This window comes from Caloenas nicobarica, chromosome 21 (assembly GCF_036013445.1).
Source record: "Caloenas nicobarica isolate bCalNic1 chromosome 21, bCalNic1.hap1, whole genome shotgun sequence".
Taxonomy (NCBI): domain Eukaryota; kingdom Metazoa; phylum Chordata; class Aves; order Columbiformes; family Columbidae; genus Caloenas; species Caloenas nicobarica.
Genome location: NC_088265.1, coordinates 2,255,162 through 2,264,536, shown reverse-complemented (window position 1 = coordinate 2,264,536; position 9,375 = coordinate 2,255,162).

Below are 9,375 nucleotides of genomic sequence, written 5' to 3'. Positions count from 1 at the left end.
GAGCCCCGCTCTGCCCATGGTGCTGTTATCTGCGGCTCCCTCTGCTCAGGAAGGGCAGCCAGGGGGGTTATCGGCTCTGCCCGTCCCCCCAGTGAGGGGTCCGTGTGTCCCCACCCTGCCGAGCCACAGTGGGGGTCTGGGGTGGGGGGAGCACCCCCGGCTCTCCCACCCGCTGCGCTGCTGGCCGGGAACAACCTGACATTGAATTCCTCTGGGATTTCTGCAGTAAAGCCCTTGGCACGGCTGTGGCAAATGGGGGGGCTCCTTCCTCAGCTGGTGTCCCCCCGGGGGGGACTGCAGCCCCTGCGCCCTTTCCCGGCTGCCGGGGCATCCCGAAGGGGCTGTTTTCCCCATGATGCTGAGCTGTTCCCACTTCCCATCCTGGTGCATCCCAAACCCAGCGGTTCCCTCGATGCTCCCGCCACAAGCTCAGATTCACCAACCCCAAAACATCCCCATCCTTGGCTGCTCTCACCCCCAAACCTGGACTCGGGGCTCACAGCTCCCCCTCCTTTCCCCAGCAGCCTCAGGTCCTGCACAACCGTTGCTCGCACCCTCACTTCTCCTTTGCAGTTCCCCCCCGAGCTGCAGACAAACCTCACAGCACACGGCAAGAGCCCCCGCTGCCGCTCACACCAGTTACAGCGATCTGACCCCCCCCCAGCATCCCTCGTCCTTCCAGCCCCTTTCTCCATCTGCATCTCACCCAGGATGAAGCAGAAGAGCCCCTGGCACAGGAGATGAGCAGCCACAGGCCTGATTTAGGATAGGATTACAAAGAAAAAAACAAAGCGCAGAGAAGGAAAATCAGCTGGGGATGCTCGGGGTTAATATAGCCCCGAGTGGGGGGATTGGGATGGATCCAGGACAGCTGGGATGGGGCAGGGCTGAGACCCACAGCTGGGATGCGGGTGTGGAGATGGGGGGCCCAGAAGAGATGTCCTCGCTTTGGGGGGTATTTGGGGGTTTGAGGTGCATGAACCAGCCTGGTGGAGCCGTCATCACCCAGATCAGAGCCCCGTCCAGCCTGGCCTGGGATGTCTCCAGGGATGGTTCATCCACCACCTCTCTGGGCGACCTGGGCCAGGCTCTCACCACCCTCAGGGGCAACAATTTCTTCCTGTAGCCGCCCCACGGCTGGTACTTGCCCATACGGGGCATTTCCAAGCCAGGACCAGGCTGCACCCTGGGCAAACCTGGGGGGTCCTGCCGAGCCGCCAGCCGTGACTCTGATCCCCTCCTGAACTGCAAAGCCGGGGTTAAATCATCGCGGGAAGGCTGGTAAAAGCCTCGGTGCCTTCAAGCATGAAGTACAAAGCACTCACAGCCCCTTTCAGCCTCTTCCCCGAGTGCCCGGCTCACCGCATGAAACCTTTTATATCCCCCCTCCCCATTTTCCCCCCCAGCCCAGTGCACCATGAGCAGCACAATCCCAAATTGCTCCCTGCTTTTATTATTAAAAAAAACCAAAAAAGGAACACCAAGGCTACATTTACCTTTCTCACCTCTGAAATAGCATGTAGGGTGAGGAGGAGGGATAGGAGGACAAATCCTCCCCCTTTGACCCTTCCCTTGTGTTTCACCCCAAAGCCAAATGTGCGGAAGGGTTTGATTTTAACGGGAAGGGCTCAGGGAGGCATTTTGCAACAAGGGAAGGACCAACTGATTATGGAATTGTAGAGTCATTTTGGTTGGAAGAGACTCTCGAGATCATGGAGTCCACCCGTTCCCCCAGCCCTGGCACTGCCTCATGTCCCTGAGAACCTCATCTCCGTCTGTCCAACCCCTCCAGGGATGATGCCCTGGGCAGCCCGTTCCTGCAGCAGCGGCTGGGACGGAGCCTTTGGTGGGGGAGATCGGGCGAGCTCCCTGCCCTCTGTGAGCATCTTTCATCCCGGCACAAACATGCTCACATTTAAAGCGTAATTACCGCGTGAGTCAGCCCTTTCAGCAAACACCCAATGGCTCCATCTCTGTGCACCCCAATTCCTCCTGCAGCTCGCCCTGGACCCCCGAAATCCTATTGATATGTGTTTTGGGGGATGCAGAGTGTGTCCAGCCCCCGGGGACAGTGATGCTGGTGAAGGGGCCGTGGTCCAGCACTCGCCCGCTGCATCCCGGGCTGGGGCTGCCAGCGAGCGCCTGGGAGCAGGGGAGGGCCGGGTGGCTGCGATTATTCAATCTGGAGCAACCCTGACCTGCTGACAAAGGCAGAGTTATTTTTAAAAAGCAGCCACTCAGCAAAATTCGCCTCCGCCGCCTGTCCTGCTGCCGCTGCCCACCGCCAGGGAGAAATCCATCCCTGGAAACATGGCTCTTGGATGCCTGAAATGAGGGGCAGGAGCGTGGGCCCTGCCCCGCACCCTCCCGGCCCCCTCTCCAGGCTCTGCTGGCGTTTTGGGATGTGCCACAACCTGCTTCCCAGCGCTGTCTCCAGCCCCGTGTGTGCGGTGAGCCCAGGGCTCCCGGCGCGGTGAAGAGGGGGGTCCCCCATGCATCCCCCCGGGGCTCCCCACAGCATCGCCCGCTCCCTTCACCCCCCAGCTGGGTAGGACCTTGGTGCTCCCACCTTGCAGCCTCCCCCTTTCAGCCCCCAAAAAGACCCAGAGGGGATTTAATTCCCAGTTACTAGTGGGGGGGGTCCACTCCTAGACCGCCCGGCAGAGGTTGTGCTCCCCAGCCCTGCTCGCCCTCGCTGCCCCAGCAGCCTCCATCCCTTTTATTGCCACGATGTGAATTAATACCCATTTCCTGACGCTTTTATGGTTTCCTCCCAAATGGCTCTTCCATCAGGGAGATATTGGGTTACAGCAAATACCAGCAGCGAGGAAGGAGCGCGAGCTCTGCCCGCTCCTAATCCCACCGGTGCATTTGGGCACCTCTGGTCCCGCTCTCCCCCGACCGGTCCCTTCCCCAGAGCCAAACAGACGCTGCCAGCAGCAAATAACCTGTTTGGGATGGTGGGAAACACCCAGGACCCCCCTGAACCCTTGCACGGGTGTGACGGGCTGGCCGAGCCCCCGAGATGTGGGGATTCAGGGCTGGCCCCCAGTTTCGGGGCGGTTTCGGGGTGCCTGGTTTGGCTGCTGGGGCTCCTGCCTCGTCTCGTTCCAAGCGCGCACACACACCTCTCGGGCTGGTTACTGTAGAAACGAAATTAGTACAGGGAGGGAATGCAATCCCAGAGCTAATTAAGGTAATTACAGCTTCACACCAGCTGCTCACAAGGTCCAAGGACCTTCTGTAACTTGTGGAGGGGCTCAGCCGCTTGGGGGGAATTTGAACTCCAGCTCCTGGGGGCTACGAGGCTCTGGTGGCGCTTGGGATGGGCTGTGTCCATCGCCAGCCAGGGTGGCACGGAGCTGGGGTGGTGCACGGCCCCAGATGTCCCAGCCCCGTTGCAGCAGAGGGACCCGGGCTGGGTTTGGGATCCCTGGGGATGTTTGGTGCCCAGGGCATCCTGACAGTGGTTGCACTTCACACGTGTCGCTTCGGCTTTTCAGCCGGGGACACACTGACCTGGCGGGGAGGGAAAGCGCGGCCGGGTCGCTCTCTGTCCCACAGAGTCACCCTCTGTCCCCAGGGACCGGCTGGCTGAGGCCGGGGGGTGCAGGGGGGGTGCAGGGAGGGGGCAGGACCCAGGGCTGGGGGTGCCAGGGGTGTTTGGGGGGGAACGTGGTGCTGGAAAATGGGACATCTGCCCCAGCGCTGCATCAGCCCCCTGGGACCAGTGCACACTGGGGACAACGCAGGGATGGGGCGAGCATGTGGTCCAGCGCAGGGCCACCCCCGGCATTTGGGGGACAGGAGCATCCGTGAAATGTTACAACCTAGCGGGTGCCTTCCCACAAAACACGTTTTTTTGGAGCCGATTCCCAGCACCGGCCCGGGGCGGGAGCCAGGGGAATGTGGCCAAACACGTTTGTGCCATGGCCGAAACTGGCCGGTGTCCTGGCTGCGGCCCCGCTGCCCGGGGAGCCGGGGCTGGGGACACGACCGCCGTGTGCCGCGGTGGCGGTGGCGGCGTGTCAGCGCCGGGAGCGGGCGGTGATTCACCGCTTACCAGCACGTTTGATATTTATGACCCAGCTTCGCTACGGGGCCGACATGAAATGTGGTGCAGGGAGGGGGGGAAATAAATCCAGTGGCGGCGCGGGGGACACGGCAGCATCCCCCGTGAAACCCGATGGGTTTCCCCAGCCTCCTCCCCCCGCTGCTTTCTCCGGCTGGTGGATTTTGATGGAGGAAAATAAACGCCTGCAAAAAAAAAAGAAAAATCACTCACTCTCTCCTGGCTTGTCCCCGTTTGCCCTGTGCTTTGGCAGCTCCACCAGCATGGGCTGGGATGCGGCGAGAACGGGAGCGGGGAGGGAGGGACGGTGGGAGGGGGCTCCCCCGGGGTGCTCAGCATCGACAGGGCGATGGGACTGAACCGGGACACCCCCTCCAGCAAGGGACCCCCCTCCAGCATCCCAGTCCCCGTGGCCTCAGAGAATTCGGCCACGACGTGGAGCTGCCCAAGGCGCGCGGGCATGAGAACCGCCCCAGCTCGGTGCGTGGGTGAGAGGCAGGAGTGCGGCACGTGGGGTGGGGGCGTGGGAGGGAAGGGGACAAATCCTTGTCCCCCTCCGAGGAGGGTGGTGTGGGAAGAGACACAGCGCTGGGCTGGGGCTGGACCCGAGGGAGGGGGACGGATCCAGGCAGGAGGATGGATCCAGGCAGGAGGATGGATCCGAGGCAGCGGGATGGATCTGGTGCCAAGGGAAGGAGCCAAAGAAGAAGGACGGAGCTGGTGCAAAGGGCCAGATCCAGCGCAGAGGGCTGGGCCGGCTGCGGGAGGCTGGTTCTGCCGCAGGGGATGGAGCTGCTGCAAAGGGACGGATCTGAGGCAGATGGATGTGACTCAGAGTGACACGAGCACAGGGGTTTGTGTCCCCCCCCAGCCCTGCCATCAGCACGGGCCTGATCCCCTCTCCCCCAGCATCGCAGGCAGATGGGCCCATCACCCCCCCAGCAGAGCCCCACCTGTGCCTCAGTTTCCCTGTGCAGCCCAAGAGCAGAGGCTGCTCCGTCCTCATTTCCCTGCACGATTCCATCTGTCCATCCGCCCTCCGGCATCTCGGTGAGGACGGGGGCTCCGACCTCCTCCCACAGTAGCCGGAGTGATGTGGGGCCGGCGTAACCCGCCCCCCCGGGTTATTTATAACCACCTCCAAGTGCCGGTGTGCGGCGGCAGCTCCCGGGGATATTTTTAGCTCGCTGCAGGGAATCACGGCGGCAGGAGCAGCGGGAGGGAGGGATGGAGAGGTGCCGCAGCACGGAGCCCTGCCAGCATCCCTGCTCTGGAAGCCCCCGCCTGCAACACCCTCCCTTTTCGGGGAGGAAACCCCCCCCGGGATGGCTGCAGGGTCACGCTTGGCCTTGGCACTGTCGCATCCCTTAACGGCCTCCTGGTGCCCGAGGGACCGCGTGTCCCCGCAGCACCCGCTGGAAAAGCCGGACCGGGGGGCTGCGCCCCGACACGGGCACCCCGGGGGTGCGGAGGGTGGGCTGGCGGCGGGGGGGCCGCGGGGGCTGCGCTGGCTGTGCCAGACGGGAAGGCACGAGGCGAGCGGCGCTGTCTGCATCCATAATGGCCTCGCTGCCGCCGCCACATCAACCCCCAGCGCCGCCGCGGGGACCCGGGCGAGGGAACCCCGGGGTGCAGCTCTGCTCCCCGACATGGGCGCTGCCGCTCACCCCAGCGCCACCCCTGCCCCCCTGCCGCGGGGGGTGCTCAGCAGCGCCCGTGCAGCCATGCACACGTGTGCACGCACACACACACGTGCACACACCCGTGCAGCCACATGCACACATGTGCACACACACACGTGCACACACACATGCACAATGTACACACACACATGTGCACACATATGTGCGCACACATGTGCACACACACACGTGTGCATCACCGGTACAGCAAGGACAGGGCACGCATCACCAGCTCAGGGGACAGAGGTGCCACCCAGGCCCTGCTGAGGGACCCTTTGTGCCACCCCGCCATGTACAGGGATGCCAAATGCGCCACTGTGACCCCCTCTACAGCCAGTGCTGGCAAACCCCCAAATTTAGCAGACCCCAAAGGCCACTGCAGAGCACCCAGTGTCACCCCAGGTCTCAGGCACCCAGGGAGATGGGCACCCCAGGGTGCAGAGCTGGGCACCCCAGACCAGGGACAGACACCCCAGGGACAGACAGACACCCCAGGGACAGACAGACAAGCCCAGCAGCGGCGCATGAGGCCGAAGTGTGAAGCGCCGCCCTCCCGTTCCAACCAGTTTCCCGGTTTATTTTCTCCCCGATTAGATTCCAGCTGGCAGGAGGCGCGTATAAATATACATAAGGGCTCATTTACATGCCAGTTTATTCGGGAGCAAATTCCACAGCTGCCTGGCAGACGGCGCGGTACAGCGGGCGGCAGTCGTGCCCGAAACCAGCCGTGCCTCAGTTTCCCCATCTGCAACCCTGGCCAGAGTGGGAACGGTTTTCCCCGCATTTTTTGGCGATCTATTCCTGGAAAGCCCAGGCTGTCATTATCAGGGCTATTTATAGCACGGTAAATGGGTTATTAATATAATTATTTGCAGCGTGGCAATGGGTAATTGCCCCGGGTGGGGGTGACACCCTGTGTGTGAGAGGGGGACAGTCTGAGCCCCAACCTGCCTCCCGCCAGGGGGAAAACTCACCCCAAAACCCCGGGGGGGCATCGGGCTGTGCCTGGCGGGCGATGGGGTCCCACGGCAGAGCCGGGGGGGTCGCAGCTGCTGTTGGGGGGGTCGGTTTGGCGCTGCCGTGGCCCCGGTGCTGGAGTCCGGCTCTTGTTTCGATCATGCTGATGAGCTGAGTCACAGCTGGGGTGCTGCTAATTAAATGTATTTCTTAATTAACAAGATCACAGAGAAGGGCTGCCAGCCCGGCTTGGCTCTCAATCACAGCTGACAGAGGCAGCTGCGGCCACCGAGCCCTGTGGTGTCACGAGTGTCGTCGTGCTCAGCCCTGCGCCCCCAGGAGCCCGTTTCTCCGCACAGCAGAGGCCTGAGGATGAGGAGGGTCGTGCCTGGCATCATCCCACCCCGGGTGGGCTCAGCCCCGGGCTGTCGCAGACCTGGGGTGCAGCGAGTGTGTCGGGGCTCAGCAGCCCCCGCTCCTGCCCTGTGACTCAGGGCTGCTCCACGTCCCCCCCGTCCCTCCCCACCACCTGTGCCCCGCCCCAGCCTGCCTATTAATATTAATAATTAGCCCCTGTAGCTGCTATTCACTGACCTCAAAGCATAACCTGAAGTAACCCACGTCCTGATGGGGAAATCTCCGCTCCCCACTAGATGGGGAAACTGAGGCACGGGAACTGGGGCAGGAGCGGCACCAGGAGCTTTCCCTGCCGCCCCGTAGGGCTTGGGCTGGATGGTGGGGCGGCCAAAACCCTGAGGAGGTGCCCACAGCCTGATGGTGATGCATGGAGAGTGGGCGGAGAGGGTTTTCCTGGGAAAAAGAAAAAAAGATTCAAAAAAAGGAGCATATTTATATAAAAATAAAAATATAAATAAAATTTAAAGGAAATAAAAATAAATAAAAGAGCCCATTCTGCCTCCCCAGCCTGAGCTCTACCCCACGGCGAAGGGCCGATACCCCTGCGGGAAGCGGGGGGCTGAGCTCCGGGGGGGGTTTCGCGCGTCCTCGCCCACCGGCGTGGGCAGCCGGGGTGCCGGGGCTGCTGCGAGGTTTGGCAGTCTGGTCATGTCCTGCCGGCGAGAGCAGCAGGACTGAGTCACGTTCAGCGGCAGCGGTGACTCACGGCCGCCCCAGCCTCCCGGGGAGCAGCCGGCACATTGCAGAGATTCCTGGATGGAGGCAGGAAAATAAAATTAAATAACAACAACCGCCAGCTCACCCCTCCCCAGCTCTTCCCCCCCGCTTTTCCTTCCTCCAGCCTCCTGCAACACAGGCGCAAACAGCAAATTCCTGCACCACCGGGAAACACCTCCCGCCTTGGCAGACACTGAGATGCACGACCTGGTTCTCAATTGCACGAATCGCCCTTTGCCAGCAGCCTGTGGGGACCCCGAAAAGGAGGGGGAGCTGCACCCCCAAAAGCTCCCCCCAGCCTGGGGACACCCCAGCAATGACATTTTGCCAGTGCAGTGCAAAGTGGGGTGCAGCTGTCCGGATCCTGGGGTCCCCCTCCTGCTTTTATTGCTCCTGAGGGGCTTGGGGAGGATGCAGAGCAGGATGGGGGTACCCCAGCCCTGAGCTTCCACAATCCTTGCTGTGGTAGTGGTTTTTTTTTTTTGGAGGGGGGAATCATTACAGCTATTTTGCATCATTTAATATCCCATCCTTAAATGGGGGGTCCCTGGTGCCCCCCACAGCCCTGGGCATGGTGGGGGGAGGAGGCTCCTGTAGAACCCCCCTATGCAGCCCAGCTCCTGTAGAACCCCATCACAGGCATTACAGAGTATGAGCCATTACCCCAGTGATGCAGTCCCTGGAAACCAGCCCGTATAGAGCAGGAAATCCCATCCCGCGGCAGAGCGCAGCCCCTATAGGCACCTGCAATCGCAAGTGAGAGAACATACACAGCAGAGCCATCCCTATAGAGGAGGAATGCCTGCCCTATAGAGAAACCCCTACAGAGCCTGTCCCTACAGACCAAGAGCCCCCAGCACACAAAGCAGCTCCCAGAGCAACCCTGCATGTCAGGGGGTTCTATAGGGCCCATATGGTCCCGATCCTGCCCCACACTTGGGGGGCACGTGAGGGACCTTCCCAGGGAACAGGAGGTGAGCAGGGGACAACGAAACCTCGGCAAAGCAGCGGCTGCACCAGCGCCTGCTCCCCTTCCCCGCTGGCTTTTCTCACTGTGGGGTGGCCCAGCCGGCGGAGCTGCGGCGAGCGCCTTGCATGAGGTTTTTTTGGTCAGTGCTTACAAGAAGAGGCAGCGGGGGGGTCTGTGGTGGTGGGGATTCCGGTAAGTGGCCTCCGAGCCTTCCTCATTCTTGAGAATAGGAAACTGCGCGACTTCTCCACAGGGTTTCGCTTTCTGCGCAGGGAGGCGAGAGGCCAAACTGCTCCGCTTGACCATCGCTGCGGCGCAGCCAGGGGACCGAGAAAGCACGGGAAGGGAAAAATCCATCAGTGCGTTTGCTGCAAGTTTTGGGTGCAAAAATCCTTTTTTTTTTGTTTTCCTCTCTCTCTCTCTAGGGGGGAATCCCAAAACCCCATGAGTTGGGTGTCACACCAACCTGTTTCGGGGATGCTCGGGGCAGCCCTGGTGTCCCATGTCCCCTCCGTCCCTGTCACACACACGGGTGCTGCAGCAGGACAGTGGTCCCCGAG